Source organism: Mastigoproctus giganteus, chromosome 6 (genome assembly GCF_048544385.1).
Source record: "Mastigoproctus giganteus isolate SK-2022 chromosome 6, ASM4854438v1, whole genome shotgun sequence".
Taxonomy (NCBI): domain Eukaryota; kingdom Metazoa; phylum Arthropoda; class Arachnida; order Uropygi; family Thelyphonidae; genus Mastigoproctus; species Mastigoproctus giganteus.
Genome location: NC_143580.1, coordinates 205,509,549 through 205,527,854, shown reverse-complemented (window position 1 = coordinate 205,527,854; position 18,306 = coordinate 205,509,549). Strand labels below are relative to the sequence as shown.

The 18,306-nt window shown below is 38.5% G+C and overlaps 1 protein-coding gene across 10 annotated transcripts in view; it reads left to right on the top strand.

Annotated features, from left to right (window-relative positions):
- Nucleotides 1-18,306, top strand: part of LOC150084898 (uncharacterized) — a 437,743-nt gene that overhangs the window by 245,182 nt on the left and 174,255 nt on the right. The gene's annotated exons all lie outside the window — the stretch shown is intronic.

Below are 18,306 nucleotides of genomic sequence, written 5' to 3'. Positions count from 1 at the left end.
ATCCCTATTAATGTTAGTTGTAGAACTGATCCGCAAACTCTCGAGCCACTTACGGTCCCAAAACCTATGCGCCCGATCGGTGATAGTGGCATCGTCTGGGGAGATCTGGTGCTGCTTCTCCCAAAAATGCTCGGCCACGGCGGACTTGTCATACTCCGCATTCCTTATTGCTTTTTTGTGTTCCCCCAGACGATCTTTGAGACGATGTTTTGTCTCGCCTACATAACATTCCCCACAATCCGGGCATCTAATATTACAAAGGGTACTAGGAAAGTTTTGCAAAACGACGCAACAATGAATCACAGGAAGCTGCTTGTTGCTGCATGTTGAGACATGTTCATACGTGCATAGTAGCCGCCGCGCCAAGTCGATGGGCTCAGTTATTCATTAGTAGTGAGAGTGTAAAGTGCTTGCGATGGCATCGTGGTCACGAAATGAGATAAGGACAGTTTTGCAGTATAATTTCGTGCGTGGTTTAACCATGGACCAGTGCTTAGAAGAAATGACTCTTTCACTAGATTGTCCACATCGTACAATGATATTCAGGTGGTATAGAGAATTCCAAAGGGGAAATTTCACTCTGGAGGATTCTGAGAGGCCGGGAAGGCCACGAACGTCAGTTACGGAGGAAAACGTTACTGCTGTGAGGAAAATGCTTGATGAAAACAGGCGAGTGACCTACCAACAGATAGAGGATACTTTGGGCCTAAATGCACCAGCAATTCGTTCGATTCTGCAAGATCATTTGCACGTGAAGAAACTTTGTTCTCTCTGGGTGCCGCATCAACTGACTGAAGAGCAGATGACACGACGTGTGACTTGGTGCCGGGAGATGTTAAAAAAGTTTGATAAGGGACAATCTCAGTATGTGAACAACATCGTGACAGATGACGAGACTTGGCTGTACTATTACGAACTGCCGACCAAGGCTCAAAACAAAGTTTGGGTCTTTGATGATGACGACACACCCGTAATTGTCAGAAAATCCCGATCTGTAAAGAAGAAAATGATAGCTGTATTTTTCAAATCGAGTGGAATTGTGGAACCTGTCGTTTTGGACACGCAGAAGACAGTCACAGCTAAGTGGTATACTGAACAATGCCTGCCTAAAGTCATTGGATCTATGAAGAACCTGCGGCCAAAGTCAAGAATGGACACCTGGTACTTCCATCACGAAAATGCTCCAGCTCACCGCGCCAAAGCCTGCACCGAATATTTGACCACGACAGGACTGAAACTTCTCGAGCACCCTCCCTACAGTTCAGACCTTGCTCCCTGCGACTTTGCACTGTTCCCGCATGTGAAAATGAAGCTAAAAGGGAGGCAGTTTTCCAGTGATGAGGACCTACTACGGGCTTGGGACAACGAGTGTGCTTTACTCCCTAGTGAAACTTGGCAGAACTGGTTTAAAGATTGGTTTTGGAGGATGGAGAGGTGTATTGAATGTAGAGGAAATTACTTTGAAAAAATTAAATAAAAAAAGCTGTATTGCAAAACTTTCCTAGTACCCTTTGTATATACGACCCCACTAACATCCTCTTTTTGAATGAGGTCCTTAACTTGAGACACAACTGTGCGCAGTCTTCGTCCCGGAAGCTGCACACAGCGTGTCTGATATTTTCTTAATACTCTAGTTATATAATCCGTCAAGCCCGGATAATAGGGAATGTATGCAGTAGATACTGGTATAAAAGATTCATCTCTCCTCTGATTTTCATTAATAAATTTATCTATAATCCTCTGGGGGTAACCACATTTAGCAAGATCTGCCGTGACACGTTCATACTCTGCTTTCCTATCATCGGGGTTACTGCAATGTGATTTCGCTCTATTAATTAACGTTCTTATCACACTGTTCCTATGATGGCTGGTCAGGGCTGAATCATAATGCGTATATTGCCCTTTACACATCGTTTTTCTAAAGACTTTTGTCTTTAACTGCTGGTCTTCCCTACAGACCAACACATCCAGGAACGGGAGAACTCCTCCATCTTCAACTTCCGATGTAAATTGTATGAATTGGGAGAAGCCATTTAAGATATTCAACACCTGATCTTCACTCCCCTTTCGCGCATAGGGAGAACTAGAGTTCTCCCTATGCGCCCTTGAAAAAGGTATGTGGATGATACGTTTACATTTATTCGAAAGGGGAGTGAAGATCAGGTGTTGAATATCTTAAATGGCTTCTCCCAATTCATACAATTTACATCGGAAGTTGAAGATGGAGGAGTTCTCCCGTTCCTGGATGTGTTGGTCTGTAGGGAAGACCAGCAGTTAAAGACAAAAGTCTTTATAAAAACGATGTGTAAAGGGCAATATACGCATTATGATTCAGCCCTGACCAGCCATCATAGGAACAGTGTGATAAGAACGTTAATTAATAGCGCGAAATCACATTGCAGTAACCCCGATGATAGGAAAGCAGAGTATGAACGTGTCACGGCCGATCTTGCTAAATGTGGTTACCCCCAGAGGATTATAGATAAATTTATTAATGAAAATCAGAGGAGAGATGAATCTTTTATACCAGTATCTACTGCATACATTCCCTATTATCCGGGCTTGACGGATTATATAACTAGAGTATTAAGAAAATATCAGACACGCTGTGTGCAGCTTCCAGGACGAAGACTGCGCACAGTTGTGTCTCAAGTTAAGGACCCCATTCAAAAAGAGGATGTTAGTGGGGTCGTATATAATATTAGATGCCCGGATTGTGGGGAATGTTATGTAGGCGAGACAAAACGTCGTCTCAAAGATCGTCTGGGGGAACACAAAAAAGCAATAAGGAACGCGGAGTATGACAAGTCCGCCGTGGCCGAGCATTTTTGGGAGAAGCAGCACTAGATCTCCCCAGACGATGCCACTATCACCGATCGGGCGCATAGGTTTTGGGACCGTAAGTGGCTCGAGAGTTTGCGGATCAGTTCTACAACTAACATTAATAGGGATAGGGGTGTACGGATTCACCCCCTTTTAGAGACTATTATCCTAAAAAAGGATGAACGGTTCCGTACGACTTCCGTTCGAGCCACTTCCGGGTCCACAATGCAAGAGAGCGGAACACGTGAGAATGAAAACATGTGATGTCTACCATTAACCTGCTGATATTTAAAGGTGTACTGAATAATAGAGAATACTGCTGAAGAAGAAGGCTGGAGCCTTTGAAAGCTACGGAATTTTATCGCTTTTAACTTAGTATATTTTAATGCATTTTAATCTTGTGTTTTAATACTTTTAATATTGTAATACGTATATATTAATTTTGTAAATACAGGTTATTGTAAATATAGTTATCGGGAATTTGTTGTGTTTTATTTTATTTTATTTATCTTATTTTATTTTATTTTATTTTATTTTATTTTATGAAAGGTTGGTGAAAAAACGCTAAGAACGTGTAATATGAATATACCCAACCTCAGAGGCCTATTTGAGGAGGGATGGAAGTCTGTTCCACCAGCCAACCACCCGGTGGCTGAAGGGAAATTTCCGCACGTCTATCCTACATCTGTCTTTCCTCAGTTTGAATTTATGCCCTCTCAGGTGATTATTCTGAGCAAGAGGAAGAATCCCATCAGCATTGATCATGCCCAAACCATTCAAGGCTTTATACACCTGTATCAGATCATCTCGCTGGTGCCTAGTCTCCAGACACTGTAATTTGCAAAACTTAAGCCTTTCTTCATAAGAGCACCCCTTTGTTCCATTCTCTAATCTTGTTGCCCTTCTCTATACTCGTTCCAGTAGCTCTACATCCTTCTTGAAATGAGGCCTCCAGACCTGTATACAGTATTCTAGGTGTGGCCTGACTATTGCCTTATAAAAGGGAATAATCACCTCCTTATCCCTGCTAGAAAAATTCCTATATATCATTGACAAGACACCATGAGCTACTCTTGCAGCCCATCTGCACTGCACAGAGAACTTCATGTCTGCCTGCACAGCCACTCTTCTGTTCCGTCAACTACTACCCGCTGGCTAAAGGCAAATTTCCGCACGTCTATCCTACATCTGTCTTTCTTCAAAGTGTTGAGTGAGTAGTGTTGGGATTATCACAAAAAATTTAAATAATCAGTTGTCTAAGAAAAGGTGCAAGTGCTACAAGTATAGCATCGGTTTATGGAATAGGAAAAACAACAGTAAATGATATTAAGCATGATGCAGACAAAATTGAAAACCACATGTCAAAAACAGAAACCACTGACATTAATGTTAACAGCCATAAAACAATGAAGCTTGCTAAAAATGATCAATTGGATACTGCAATGTTTCAAAGGTATATTCAATAATGTAGTCAAGGAATTTCATTATCGGGACCTATATTAATTGAAAAAGCCATTGAAATCAATAAAAAAACTAGGCAGAGATCCTTCATCCAAGGCTAGCATCGGATGGTTGGACAAATTCAAGTTTCGTCATGGTATTTGACACTTGTCGATCCAGGGTGAGAAGCTAAGTGCAGATAGCACAGCAATTTCTGTTTATCTTGAAAAACTATGGAAGGAAATAGCTGATTGAAGTTTGGTTAAAGACCAAATATACAACTGCGATGAGACTGGCCTCAATGACTGAACTATGGTACCGGGATATGAGATGCAAAAAGATAGCATCACTATAATGGTATGTGCTAATGCCAACAGTAGTCATAAATTGCCTTTGGTTGTTATAGGAAAACCAAAAAAAGTCTAGCTCATTTAAAAATATTAATTTAAATTCTTTGCCAGTTAAATATTTCTCACGAAACAATGCGTAGATGAGCCAAGATATATTTCATGATTGATTTCATAAAATATTTGTACCATGTGTAAGATCACATTTGGCATCAAAAGGTTTACCACAATGTGCAGTGCTGCTGATGGACAATGTGCCTACTCATCAGTAGCACTGCTGAGTAGTATGTGATTTAAAAAGCAATAATGGCAAAATATCATGCACTTTCTGCCAGCAAACATGACATCTCTCATTCAACCGATGGATCAAGGCGTGATTGAGAGTATGAAATGTCGTTATCACAAAATATTCATTCAAAAACTTGTTTTGACAGAAAATAAATTAGATGTGATAGAGTTTTGGAAAAGCTACACTATAAAAGATGAAATTTTCAACGTTACTGATGACTGGAATGATGTTCCAGTTCAAATAATACAAAGAAACTGGAATACGTTGTGTCCAGAAATATATTCAACTGATACAGAAACCATTGCGACTCTCAGAGGGCGCTGACTCTATTTAAAAGTTACAGCTGACAGTTACAGGCTCCGCAAAAACGATAAGTGTTTGCCTTTTATTTACATGATTGTTGTTTTATATTGTACTTAATACGTAGTCATATAGTTATAGTTACGCTGGTTATTTTTTATTTTAATTTAGATAAAGACTTTTTGTGGATTTTACTTACGATAGGTAAAACCGTTATTTTTGTTCGATTTTTGTAGCCATTGTTTTTGTATATAGGGAATTCAAAGTTTTTGTAGGGAATTCAAATTTTTTAATTGAGGTAGCTCTAATGCATAATTATATAGTAATACGCTTCACTGTTTCTATTTCATAGTTTCTATTCAAATACTACTGACATTTAATTTATTGATTTTATTAATTTAAACTACCATGCCCCGAACTAGAGCAGCAAAGCAACGGGCACAAAGTGGCAGGAGTGTTGTGACTCGGGGGAGAACTGAGGGGGGCGATTCTCCAACGCGTCACAGCCTAAAAAAATGTGCAACTTGTGAAATGTTTGCCGAACTCTCTGGAACGGAACATGATATTGCCATGGGGGATGTCTTTGTGTGTGCGCGATGTAAGGAGTGTAAGGAAATCAGGCGACAACTCAGCGTTGTTATGGGCCTATATGAGAGTTTGAAGGACAGGGTGGATGCCCTCGAAGGAAATAAATTGAGGGGCCCATCAAGCTCTCAGCTGCCCACATCAACGCCAGAGCTTGCACTTGGTCATCACGCAACACAGCGGCAACCCCCAAGGCAGAATGCGCTGGTCCCACAGGAACTATTAGTTGTTGGTGACTCTATTGTCAGGGAAACGGGGAACATGCTATGTAAAAAGGATAGGTGGAACAGGACCAGGGTATGTCTGCCAGGGGCAAAGGTTGATGACGTTGTAGAGCGGATATCATCTTTCAAGGGCACAAAAGGTGATATAGTTGTACACGTTGGCACTAATGATATTAAGAGTAGGAGACCGGCAGAATTACTCAACAAGTACAGGTCACTGTTGAAAAAGAGCCGAGAATTAGGGTTGAATTTGAAAGTGTCTGCAATTCTGCCCAGACACGATAGGAGGGAGTATATGATGAGAGCCTTGTCGATCAATTCGGCCCTGGAAAGATTGTGCAAGGCTCAAGGGGTAGAATTTTTTTCAGCCTGGACTGTACTTGTTAACAGCAGAGATTGCTTCTACAGGGATGGGATACACTTAAATAGAAAGGGTGCAAGAATATTTGCTGATGCTATCGAGGCAGTGTTAGGTGGGTCGGAAAACTGCTAGCTTGGGGGGGATACAAAGACTAATAGTTTAACAGTAACCGCAGGCAGAGGTGAAGGTGATTCTTGCACAACTTCTATTAGAATAAGAAGCGACCTGGAGCGAGGGGTGTTGGGGGTTTCAGGGACGGATGGCAGTCATCCTGGAATAGTTGGGTATATGGGATGTGTTAGGGTAACAAGGAATAGGCATAGGAGCATGTATGCTTGCATGTATACCAATGCTAGAAGTATAGTAAATAAATTTGATGAATTTGAAGTGTTGGTCAAGACATCAAAGGCGGATATTGTTGGGATAGCAGAGACGTGGTGTCACAAAGATATAAGGAATGCAGAACTGGAATTTGGGGAGTACAATGTGTACAGAAAGGATAGACAGGACAGAAAGGGAGGAGGTGTTATGCTGTTAATTAAGAAAAACATAAAATCAAAAGAAGTGCATCCAGTTGATATAGATGGACAGTGCACTGTTGAGTCAGTTTGGTGTGACATAAGCACTGCAAAAGCAAAAATAAGAGTAGGAGTGTGTTATAGGCCTAATGACTCGAATGAGTACAATGAACAATTGTACAGAGAAATAGAGTGGGCCAGTAAATCAGAATGTCTTATAATGGGGGATTTTAACTTCCCAGATATTGACTGGAACTTGTTGTGTTGGTCACTCACACACTAGTCAGACTTTTGTGGATTTATTGGATGATTGTTTTCTGCAGCAGCATGTTCGAGAGGCAACCAGAGAAAGTAATACTCTTGATCTGGTTATCAGCAGTGATCATTCGTGTATTAAGAATTTGCAGATAAAGGAACCACTAGGTGGCAGTGATCACAGTGTGCTGAAGTGGGATTTACTCAAAGAGGTAACTACCGTCAGGGGTAAAGGAAAGGGTTTTTGCTTCCGTAAAGGGGAGTACAGTGGTCTCAGACAGTTTTTAAATTCTGTACAGTGGGATCGACTGACGATGTTACAAACAGTAAATTCTAAGTGGGAAGCATTCAAGGAATTAATCGTGGAAGCTACTAGACTTTTCATACCGATGAAGAAATATTGTTCAAGGTTTAGGCCTAAATGGTTATCAAATGAACTAATGAGACTCGTGACAGAGAAGAAAAATGCATGGGATGCATATAAATTATCAGGCGACGCAGAAGCCTGTAGCAGATATAAGCTAGTCTGTAATCAGGTCACAAAGGAGGTTCGGCAGGCAAAGGCGGATTACGAGAAATCTTTGGCAAAAGATGCTAAGAAAAACAGCAAGGATTTCTTTACTTATATAAACTCTAAAAGGAAGGGGCTGAATATGATTGGTCCACTTGACATCGATGGTTCGACTGTTGATGATCCTGCTCAGATAGCAAACAAACTGAATGAGTATTTTGCATCTACATTCACACGTGAGGAATCATTACAGTTTGAAAATGGAAGAAGGTATCAAATTGTAGCAGTGTGCTTAATGATTTTGTAATAACTGAGAGCAAAGTGGAGGAGAAATTGTTGAAGTTAAACATAAGAAAGGCACCTGGGGCGGATGGGATCTATCCAGTTATATTAAAGGAGGCGGCAAAGCAACTAAGCAAACCCTTAGCCATAATTATGAGAGCATCCTTGGATTCAGGGGAGTTTCCCACGGACTGGAGATGTGCAAATGTATCCCCAATTCACAAAGGAGGTTCGAAGGGTGACACGAATAATTACAGACCAGTTAGTTTAACTTCTGTTCCGGGTAAAATAATGGAGTCACTGGTTAAAGATGCATTGCAGGATCATCTAGACAAGACTGCAGCAATAATTCAGACACAGCATGGGTTTGTTAAGGGAAAGTCTTGTCTGACAAATTTGATTGGTTATTATGATGTGGTCACAAAGGAACTGGATGCAAAAAATAATTTTGATATCATATACTTGGATTTCAGGAAAGCTTTTGACACTGTTGCGCATGGAAGACTACTGTACAAAATGGAGCAGAATGGTATTAAGGGTAAGTTTCTACAATGGATAAAAGGATGGTTAAGTGGGAGAAGACAGAGGGTGGTAATCAATGGGTGCTGCTCTTCGTGGACTAATGTTATTAGTGGAGTCCCACAGGGTTCGGTGTTGGGTCCACTGTTGTTTTGTATATTTATCAATGATATTGATGAAGGTATATCAGGCTTAATGTCGAAGTTTGCAGATGACACGAAGGTTGGCAGGGTTGTTAATGACAGTAATGGCAGTGTGCTACTGCAACAGGATCTAGATAATTTGGGCAGATGGGCTAAGAAGTGGCAACTGAAGTTTAACCTTGACAAATGCAAAGTACTGCATATTGGTAGAAGTAACCCCAGAGAAACGTACCAACTGTGTGGTACTACACTTAAGGTGGTAGAAAATGAAAAAGACCTGGGAGTAATTGTGCAGTCAGATATGAAGTTTTCTGAGCAATGTAGACAGGCTGCTAGGGCAGGTCATGGGGTTTTGTCAATGATATATAGGAATTTTGCTAGCAGGGAAAAGGAGGTGATTGTCCCTCTGTATAAGGCAATGGTCAGGCCACGCCTTGATTACTGCGTACAGGTCTGGAGGCCTCATTTTAGGAAGGATGTAGATTTGCTTGAGCGTGTACAGAGAAGAGCAACACGATTGGTGAGGGGAATGGAGGGATCCTCTTACCAAGAGAGGCTTAAGTTCTGCAAATTACTGTGGCTGGAGACTAGGCACCTGCGCGGTGATCTGATTGAGGTCTATAAGGCCTTGAATGGGTTGAGCACGCTGAATTCTGATGGGATCCTCCCACTTGTTCAGAATACGAACCTACGGGGACATAAGTTCAAATTAAGAAAGGATAGATGTAGAATAGATGTGCGGAAATTTGCCTTTAGCCAGCGGGTGGTTAATTGCTGGAACAAACTTCCATCTGTCGTTGTGGAAGTTGATAGATTAAATAAATTTAAGGAGGAACTGGACAGGCATTTGGAGGGAATGGTGTGATTTTTTTTTTTTTTTTTTTTTTGGCTGATGCTGCATAAGCTCCTACACTTGCTTTCTTGCATCAAGTGCCACTACTACTACTACTACATTCCAAAAGAAACTGAAATTTTTGCAGTTTGAATTTTCCTGGTTTTAAAAATATTTTGATGGAGGAAGTAAATGATTGACTGGATATGGACAAAATGGACGTCGGATGCGAAATTTTAGATGATGATAAAATTGTACAAAGAGTGATGACAATTTTGGATGATTCCGAAACTGAAGAAGAAGAAAAAGCTGCTGCTGATGGAACAACAAACATAATTAGCCACTGTGAAGCTGAAATTACGTTGTCAAAGTGAATTGAGTGGTTTGAGGTACAAGAAGAAGCAGATGCTATGCAAGTGTTACTTTTGCATAAAATTCGTAACAGTGCCTTCCAAAAGGTTTGAGGGGTAATGAAACAGAAGGAATTGATTGACCTTTTTTTAGAAAAGAAATTTAATTATGTAATATTGTTTTTTCTTTTAAATTTTTTATGATGTTTCTAGACCAATCTAAGTCAAAATATTAAAAATAGGTATGTATGTAGATATCTATACTATGATTTTTTGATGATCCGGTAAAAAATAAATAATAATTAAATTTCATTAGATTATGTAATAAAATAAACAAGTTAGATGACCCGGTCTATTGTATTATAATGTTTTTAATGTACATATTCTATTATCTGTCTAATTGATTATCCATCATGGTCTCGATCCCATACCCTGATGGATAATTGAATTTCTACTGTATTGCAGTATTGCTTATAAAAACGTAGTACTGGAAATATTTTATAATAAAAATTCAGGACTATTATACGATTTCAGAGAATATAGGCTTAGTGGCTCACAATAAAAATATTATGTTGAAAGGGGTTTGCAAGTCAAAAAAAGGTTGGGAACTGCTGACCTAAACCTACAAGAAAACTTAAGCTTCAGAGATTATGCAGAAGTGGATGCAGACATTGAATGTTTCAGGATATGCACGAATGAAGAGGCGCCTCCGTAGCCAGGTGGGAAGGAGCAGCAGTGCATAGCACATGCTTGTTGATTAGACTGGGGTTCGAGCCCGTCACCACCAAATACGGAGGATGTGGAAAGGTCAGGGAAGACCACTGCATATCGCGGAGCCATATGGCCTTAGTTGCTAATGCTCCTAAAAAAAACCAAATAACTAACTAACTAACTAACGAATGAAGAGGAACTCATTGTTGCAGACATAATGGAATCTGAAATTTGTAGTGATGAAGATGAGGAACCTAGTATGGTTCCTCATCCTCATATGGTTCCTGAAGATGAGGAACAAGAAGTTTCAGTGAAACTTCTTGTTCAACCTTGTACGTCAAGGATTAGAACTTGAATGTCGATTTTTTTTTTTTTTTTTTTTTTCCTTTTTTTTCCAACCGCAGCCTAACTGCAAAAATGAAATAACTGCCATTGTTCCATCATAGTACTTCCATAGTTTTAAAACATGCTCTACCATTGAAAACCTTTAAAACATGCTCTACCATTGAAATAGCATTTTTTTCAGATTATTTTAAAATATGAAACAGTTCTCTTGTTAGGTCTTGATAGGTATGTAGCCTAAGTAGCAAAATTTACAATTTAATTGTAACCTTACTGCACTCTACAATCAGTGCAAAATTTATAATCATAATTTTCTTGTTTAATACTGTAGTACTTATTATAAATAAGATTATACTATATTGTATTAATAGAATTTCATTAAATGTTCAAGCTTTTACTTATTTTGTTGCTGATTTTATGAACAATCACTATAACATCCTTCCAATATAATGACAGTTTTCTCATTTCCCTGGAGGGTTGTCTTATTGAGCTTTCACCGTAAATAATAAAATGTTGGTGTCTATCTACCTGACCTTTGAATTTCTTCAAGCTGCCACACTCAACCACTGATGGAGCTAACTTATTCTATTAATTAATAATTACTAGAATAAGTAATTAATTTATTGGTTAAATGAAAAATTCCTACAATCCATTCTAAACCACTTCCCCTGCAATTTGAATTTATGGCCTCTTAGTTCTGGAATCATTTTAACAGTAAAAATTTCGCTCTCTTTCATTTTACTTTCATCTGTCAGAGCTTTATACACCCCAAATCAAGTCTTTTCTAAGTTGCTTAGTTTCCAAGCTCTGTAGTCCACATATTCAAAGTTTTTTCTCTTATTGATGCCATTTTGCTAATCTCAATAGGCAATATGCCTGTTTTTGGACCCTTTTAAGAAGCTAAGGAATAAATCAACCAGAACAGACTGCCCATTCGAACCACATCTCTTTGGAAAGTCGCATGGCCTGCAATGGTTGTGCAATCATTGTGTTTTAAATGTTAAAAAAATTACTGCATTGGTGCAAATGACATATAGTCAGTGAACAGGTGCATAATGGTGCCTCCTGTGCAGTGAGAAATTAACGTATAGAAGTAGAAAGCCCTCAAAAGGCAAAGCCCAACTGCTATTAAAGAACAAAGTTAAGTAGGAAATTACCACATATGAGGGAGTGATTAAAAAAGATCACTGCCCAGGTGTTGCTGCACTTTGATATAAATAATTCAAATGTGGAAGAACCTAAGTGCATGACGAAGAAATCCCAGGATGCCCAGGAACTGCTATAACAGAAGAGTGTTGCAAAAGTTGAGGCATTAATTGTTGAGGCACTGTATTAGCATCAAAGAACTAGCTGCAGAGCTACAAATTAGTGTAGGGTCTGTGGAGAACATCATTCATCAACAGCTGCATATGATTAAAATGTCTGTTAGATGGGTTTCCAGAATTCTCATCCTTTACAAGAAGAAGGAAAGTGCACAATGTGCACATGAAATGTTGATGTGCCAAGAAAAGCAAGAGGAGTTTTTCCACAGCTAGTCACCGTGGATGAAACTTGAATCCATCACTATGATTCTGAAACTAAATAAATGTAAAAACAATGGAAGCATGCAGAATCACCACTCCCTCAAAAAGGCAATGGTGCAACCAAATGCTGGCAAAGATGATGCTGTCAGTTTTTTGGGATCAGTATGGTGTAATACTAACATATTACTTTCAAAAGGGTATACTGTGATGGTGAAATATTATTTCAACCATCTCATAGAGCTATGTGCTGCTATAAGAGAAAAAAGATGGGGAATCCATTAAAAGGTGCATGCCTACTTCACAATAATGCTTCTGTGTATTCCTTGCATGCTGCAATGAGGTGTGCCCACAAATGTGGGTTTGAAATATTGCACTACATCCTACTTATTCCTCCTACCTTGTACCCTCAAATTTCTTTCTCTTTCCTTCCCTGAAGTCTTGTCTTTGTGGACAACATTTGCTGCTGATGATTTCTGTTGCTGAGGTGTGGTTTGAAGGACAGTCAGAGGACTTCTACAAAACTGAACTGTGGAAGTGTGGACTTCTACAAACCTGCCTGAGAGGTGCCAAAAATGTGTCATTTTGTGGCTATGTTGAAAAAGTGTAATATATGGTGTTTGTTTCAACCATATCACAACTACTGAGTGATTACAAATCTTTTTTTTGAACCCCCTGCCATCTCGGGGGGGGGGGTTCAAAAAAAAGATTTGTAAGTCATTTGTAAGATTTGTAAGCTGGGATGCAAATGTCAGTGCATTTGCATCCCAGCCCACTTCTGCTATGTAACATATTGAAATTAAGTTTAAATTAATATGTACTATAAAAAAGTATATAATAAAACATCAGTAGATGCAATGAATTTACAAATTTCATATCAATATTGAACTAAATAAAAAAATAAGTTGCAAATTAGTGAAACCAAGTAAAAAATAAATACAAAGGAAAACATCAATTAACTAACAGCAACAAAAGAAGGGAAGGAGGGGGGATAAATTAGGAATATGGGTGCTGTAGAGGAGTACATTTCTAAATTAATTAATTTAGAAGTTAAATTAGTTAATTTAGTAATTATTATTCTACTATCAGGAAGGATGTCCATTATAGGTTTAAGTAAACTTCAACCCATAAACTTAAACCTATAATGGAAAATTTTACTTAAACCTATAATGGACATCCTTCCTAACAGTAGAATAATTAATAACAACATTCCAGTTATTAATGCCCTGAGTACTGACAACATTTCTCATGTGCAAACTTTTGATTTCAATAGTCTATTCACCAGCATAGACCTACCTAACTTAAAATTGGTCCTGAATGAAATTTATAATAAATACAAACATATTATTGGTTGTAATTCAGTTTTTCGGAACAATCTCATTAATCTCTGTGTCTCCAATAACTACATTTTTGATGGAAAATCTGTATACTTGCAAATCAAAGGTACCCCCATGGGTAGCCCACTAGTTGTATCTTAGCTAACCTAGTCTGAGACCTCTCTACCCTCAGATATTAAACTTTACAGATATACTGGACTTATTAGTATTCATCTACCTACATTTATACATGACTTTGCTGGTATTTATCCTTCAGAACTTTCTCTGGAAAAAACAAATAATGATTTTTCAGCCAATTACTTAGATTTAGATATTAATATTAACAGCCCTCATACCACAATCAACATATACAATAAAAGAGATGCTTTTAATTGTAATGTAGACAGTTTTACCCACTGGCACTAACATTTCTAAAAAAGTACATGCTAATATAATACTCTCCCAATGCATCAGAATTGCGACAATATGTAGTAGTGACAGTCTCTTTGATGACAACATTAAACAACTCCATGATAAATTACAGTGCAATAATTTCCCTACAGCTCATAACAATGCTGAGTTGTTGCCTGATTTCCTTACACTCCTTACATCGCACATACAGACATCTGCCATGGCAATATCATGTCCCATACCCAATTGCTCCACAAACATCATGCAAGCAGTGCATTTTAAAAGGCTGTGATTCAGAGGGCAACTGCCCTCCCCCCTCAGTTCTCCCCTGAACCACAGCACTTCTATTAGCTTAAGCATCTTTTCAAAATCATCTCTACCATCATTTCAAAAAAGTGGTAAATATTGTAAAATTCAAAAAACTTATAAACTACAACTTTGATATAAACAGCATATTTGCTGTTTGATTACATCTTGATTACCTCAGTGGGAGTCAGAAGTGTTCAAAGCCGCTAAGTTGATTTTCTTATTTATTGATTTGAAATTATTGTTTTTCTAAAACTTTTGATTTAAATTTAGTAGTATAGCATTATTTTCTGATTTTCCGATTAATCTGGTGTATTTATTCTTTATTCAGCCTTGTAATTGCATAAATCCCAAATTACCAGGAACCCTGCATCCCTGGTAATTTTCCGAAGTAGTTTGCTGTCTTTACCTCTACTTTTATCTTACTAATTTTTATCTAACTCTTCTATCTTATGCCTCAAAATCTATTAGAGTAATTTGAGAGAGAGATTGAGGTACTATGGCTATACTTGTTGCCTGTTCCTTTCGCCTACTTTTTGGGCTTAAGCCCTCACTATTCTTTCCTCCTGTCCATTTTGCTACAGAAACAGAAATACTTGTGTAAATATTCCATTAATGTTTAAGAGTTTGGCTATCTGTAGGGCTAGCAGTTATATTTTGCCAGTCTGCCATTCAAAATTTTTTATTATGAGATTCATATTTATTTTGGTTACATTAGCTCATTGAGCTACTTGAATTTAATCTTAAAGTTATTATGTATGATATATTTAGTATATATGGATATGGTGAGGCTGGCGTGTAACTAGCAGAAACAGATAGCTCATGTTGTTATTGATAGCATATATTGAGAGGTGCTAGCCCCTGTTTATGTGCCTTTCAATGTAGGCCTTATTCAGTAACGACATTATGGTAATATTGAATGTTATATTGATTGTTTATTTTGTTAATATTGGAATTAGTATGACTTAGCCATATATTGAGATGGTTAGAGCACTTTGTAGATTATGATTACACCTTTTCTTAAGCTTCATAGTTTGGAATTAAAAATAAATATCTCTTTTATATATATATATTTCATGTTAGAAACAGAGGCATTACTTTTTGCTGCATTTTGTTTGGTTTTGACGGTTGGCCCTCGTTAATGACGTTGAAATCATCTGAAGTACAGCACTAAGTACTTATAATATAATATTTTTGACTTTTTGTTGCAGGTTCGAATTGTGTTATTTTATGACTGCCTTTCTATGTTATCTAACATTATAAAGGTTGATTACACTACCTACTCTTCTCTCCACACTAAAAGCATTCCATCATATATTTCTCTTATTACCATTCATGTACCTATTACTTCTATTCTATATATATATATATAGAATGTAATATAAAATAAAATAAAATGTATTAAATGTAATATAAAATCAAAGTTTCAGTTGATAATTAAAATAAACAAGGTATGACAGGTGCACCAAAATGCGCAAAGCAGCAGTAAAGGATGCAAAAGTATACATAAGTATGTAAGAATAGGTAAATCTGATAAAGTTTGCATAGATGGAGGTGAAAAGTACATAAAGTGCCAAGGACTAGAAGGGTAAAGAAAGTAGAAAAAAGTATTGTAGGTTTGTAAAAGGCAAAAGAATGTTAATATCCTAAAAGTTATGATGAATTAAGACAATTATGGGCTGAACTGCAAAGCCAATTAGAGGTTGGGGGAACGGTAAAGTAAAATTATTAATAAAGTGATTAATACAAATAATTTTATTTGTTTAATCATTTGATATTAATCATTTTACTTTACAATTCCCCCACCTCTAATTGTCTTAATTCATCATAACTTTTAGGATATTAACATTCTTTCGCCTTTTACAAATTTACAATACTTCTTTTTTCTACTTTCCTTACCCTTCTAATCCTTGGCACTTTGTGTACTTTTCACCTCCATCTGTGCAAACTTTATCAGACTTGTCTATTTTTACATACTTATATATATATATATATATATATATATATATACACACACACACACACACCGATGAGCCAAAACATTATGACCAACGAGTCATTATGCAAATCTAAACGACTGCAGGTGCAAATCTCAACACGTGCACGGTTCTCAACACGTGCACGTGTTGAGAACCGGTATAAAAAACACCTAATATGGAGCTCCATTAATCAGTGTTATTCTTGTTCTTCAGATGGGATGACTTAAGCGAGTTTGACAAAGGCAAAATTGTAATGGCCAGATGACTGGGTCAGAGCATATCTGAAACAGCACAGCTGGTGGGATGTTCATGGTCAGCTGTGGTTAGTACTTACTGAAAGTGGTCAGAGGAGGGGAATCCCATGAACCGCCAGCAAAGTATCGGACAACCATGGCTCATCAATGCTCAAGGTGAGCGAAGGCTCTCCCGGATGGTACGTGGCAACAGACAGGCAACTGTGGTGCAACTCGCTTGTAATTGGAATGCTGGTGATGGGAGTAATGTGTCACAACACACAGTACATTGAACCCCGCTGAAAATGGGGTTGCGTAGCTGCAGGCTGCTCTGAGTGCCCATGCTAACCACTGTTCATTGGCGACAGCACCTACAGTGGGCATGCAAGCATCGATGTCTACCACCTCCCTAAACATTATTGCTGACCAGATACACCCTTTCATGGCAACGGTCTTCCCGTCTGGCGGTGCTGTCTTTCAGCAGGATAATAAGCCATGCCACACTGCCCAGATTGTTCGAGACTGGTTCGTGGAACATGAGGAAGACTTCCAGGTATTGCCCTGGCCTCCAAATTCTCCCAGACATCAATCCCATCGAGCATCTGTGGTTTGTGTTAGAACAGCAACTCCGATCTGTGGTGTCTCAACTACGGACCTTACAGGAGTTTTAAAGGATCTGCTGGTTACATCTTGGTACCAGATACCATAAGACTCATTTAGAAATCTTGTAGCATCCATGCCTGGCTGGGTACAAGCTGTTTTGCTGCACGTGGCCCTCCACATGCAGCTGTTTTGCTGCACGTGGAGGGCCAACATCATATTAGGTAGTGGTCATAATGTTTTGGCTGCACGTGGAGGGCCAACATCATATTAGGTAGTGGTCATAATGTTTTGGCTCATCGGTATATATATACACACACACACATACGCCACATAAATGTCATTCAGACAAAAATTGCAAAAGTTTCATAAAAGTTGTATTTCACAAACAAGGAAATGCTGCATGTCTGCCTTCTTTTAAGTAGGCGCCATTATGTTCACTATGCTTCCTCCAATGCTGTACTAATTCTGATTGCTCAAGAGATGTTTGTGGTTGCTGTTGAAGTTATTTCTTTCATTGCCTTTATGACTTTTTCATCTGATGAGAGGTGAACTTTCTTAGCATGCAAAATCTGAAGCAATGCATCCAGGGACATGGATAATGAGTGCAATGTAGAGTCAGTTTGGTGTGACTTTAGCACGGGAAACACAAATGAAGGTAGGAGTATGCTGTAGGTCTAATGACTGTGATCAGCATAATGAATAGCTCTACAGACATAGAGTGGCCAGTAATTCAGAATGTGCACGTCTCATAGCCAGGTGGGCAGAAGTGGCAGTGCGTAGCACACGCTTCTTGATTAGACCAGGGTTCGAGCCCGTGACCACCAAATATGGAGGATGCGGAAAGGTCAGGGAATGACCACCACATATCCCCGGAGCAATATGGCCTTAGTTGCTAATGCTCCTAAAAACCAAATAACAAACAAAGAAACAAACAAACAAACAATTCGGAATGTTTTACAATGGAAAATTTTAACTTTCCAGATATTGACTGGAGCTTGGGTTGTTTACTCGCAGTAACAAGACTTTTGTGGATTTATTGGTATGAGTACTCCAGAAGGGAGTACTCATACCAATAACTCATACCATTAGTACTCATGCTAATAACT